We start from the raw sequence: 2,465 nt of genomic DNA on the forward strand, positions 1-2,465 counted from the left end.
ACTCCGGGAGACGCTGAGGTCCGGCCCTTAAGCCGGCCGACTCTGCGCGTCACGGGCTCCGCCCCGGGACCGCCTCCGGGACCGCCCTTTCCCCCGCCCCGCTGCCCGTCACCCCCGCCTGCTCTGCCCCTCCGCGAAGGATCCCAGAGAGCTCGGCGCCAACCTTAGTTGTTTGTGACCAGGGGAGCGGCTGGAGAGCAGACTGAATTTTTAGAATGCGCTGGATTTGCATATTGTTTTGCATCAAATCACATAACAAACTTGAAAACCTGGATCCCACACTGAAAATGTAAATAGAATTAACTGCCACATTCTGGGCTGGTCACCTCAGAGAATTTTGAGCAAAATAATAACCCCAAAAATGAATATATTTATTAAGCAGTGGTCTTGTTCTACCTTTACCTGGTGTCTTTCCTTATTTACCCCATTCCTCTGCTGTTTGACCCAGTTCAAGCCACTGAGAGATTAGGAGCTATCTAGTTTTAACTAAAATTAATGCATTAACAAATATTTCCCTCAGCCCCTACTGTGTGCAAGGCACTATGTGCTTGAGGAGCTGGGGATGAGCACAGTGAAGAAATGCTGAGTCATATCTGATTGAACTCTGCAAATGGTGTATTTTGCTTTGCTTGATGTTTTCCTCTACTTATCTTTCAAGCTTCCTATTAAAATATGATGTTCTGAAATTCTACTTCAAAATTAATCACATGCTTCTGTAACAGTCAGAGGTATGTCCCCCAAAAGATACACTGTATTCTAGGTCTCTCACTTTTCCCACAAGCACTGTACTTTCACAAGAGGGACAGACACCACTGAGAAGACTTTGGTTATCTACAGAGAAGCCGATTTGCTTTATGGAGTTTTGATTCCCTTTCCTACTGAACACCAGGGATCAGAATCAGGAAAAAAAAAAATTCATAAACTGCATGCAAAGCTATTTGCACTTTAAAAAAAAAAAAAAAAGAACTTCATTTTGTTTATTTATTTATTCTGAGACGGAGTTTTGCTCTTGTTGCCTGGGCTGGAGTGCAGTGGTGTGATCTCTGCTCACCACAACCTCTGCATCCCAGGTTCAAGCAATTCTCCTGCCTCAGCCTCCCAAGTAGCTGGGATTACAGGCGCCTGCCACCATGCCTGGCTAATTTTGTATTTTTAGTAGAGATGAGGTTTCTCCATATTGGTCGGACTGGTCTCGAACTCCTGACCTCAGATGATCCGCCCGCCTCGGCCTCCCAAAGTGCTGGGATTACAGGCGTGAGCCACCGTGCCCGGCCTATTTGCACCTTTTTTACTTCATAGTAAAAAGCAAGAACCCGTGCACACTCGAGTTCTCCATTTAAGTTGAAGAAAAGAATGTACAGGTTTTGGTCGGGCGCAGCGACTCACGCCTGTAATTCCAGCACTTTGGGAGGCCGAGGCGGGTGGATCACGAGGTCAGGAGATCGAGACCATCCTGGCCAACACGGTGAAACCCCGTCTCCACTAAAAATACAAAAAATTTTCCGGGCGTTGTGGCGGGCGCCTGTAGTCCCAGCTACTCGGGAGGCTGAGGCAGGAGAATGGCGTGAGCCCGGGAGGCGGAGCTTGTAGCGAGCCGAGATCGCGTCGCTGCACTCCAGCCTGGGTGACAGAGCGAGACTCCGTCTCAAAAAAAAAAAAAAAAGAATGTACAGGTTTTTCGGGTATTGTTTATAGTGGACACAAATTTCTACAGCTTTTTCACTTTTCTTCTTCCTCCAGTAGCCCTCTCCTCTCTGCCTCTGAGGGGAGAAAGGGAATGACATCCAGGACGAGAACAAAGAATAGAGGAGGAAAGTTGCTGCTACAAGTTGGAAAGAAGCGGACAGAGGCACGTGGTTGAGTAAGAACCTGGGGGATGTTGAAGGGGAGCAGTCAATGGTGGAGTGCTTAAGAAACTTTGATGAAACTTCTAGTTATATTGAGAGAGGTTCTCTGCCAAGTCAGTGATTAGTTGGCACCTTTGGTATTACCTTTGAGCAGGAGGTACCCCTCCTTGGGGTAAAGGCCATCACTGCTCAAAGAGCTCTTGTCTAAATTCCCAGAGCAGCTCTATGCTGAGAGGAGACCATCATCCTTGGAACCCCAGTGCTTAGCACAGAGTGGATGGCTAATAAATAGTTACGACCCTGAGCTATAGCAGCCTCCACTTGGGATTCAGTATGTCTGGGCTTATCTGGAAGGACCTATTTGCAAAAGGGGCTGGGGAGCCTCCCCAAAGAGAAGTCACTGGAAAAGAGTCAGCAAATTAGCCCGACCCAGCACAAAACCTTAGAGGCCAGGGGAGGGAGCAGTTAGGAGTTCTACAGGGCATTTGTCTATCTAAGCAGTGGACATTTGAGTGGTGGGAGCCAGAGATATAAAGTGAAAACTGGAGGACTGTTAAACTGCAGCAAGGGGCCAGGCGCAGTGGCTCACGCCTGTAATCCCAGCACTTTGGGAGGCCG

The sequence above is a fragment of the Hylobates moloch genome, unplaced genomic scaffold (genome assembly GCF_009828535.3).
Source record: "Hylobates moloch isolate HMO894 unplaced genomic scaffold, HMol_V3 SCAFFOLD_16, whole genome shotgun sequence".
Lineage (NCBI taxonomy): Eukaryota > Metazoa > Chordata > Mammalia > Primates > Hylobatidae > Hylobates > Hylobates moloch.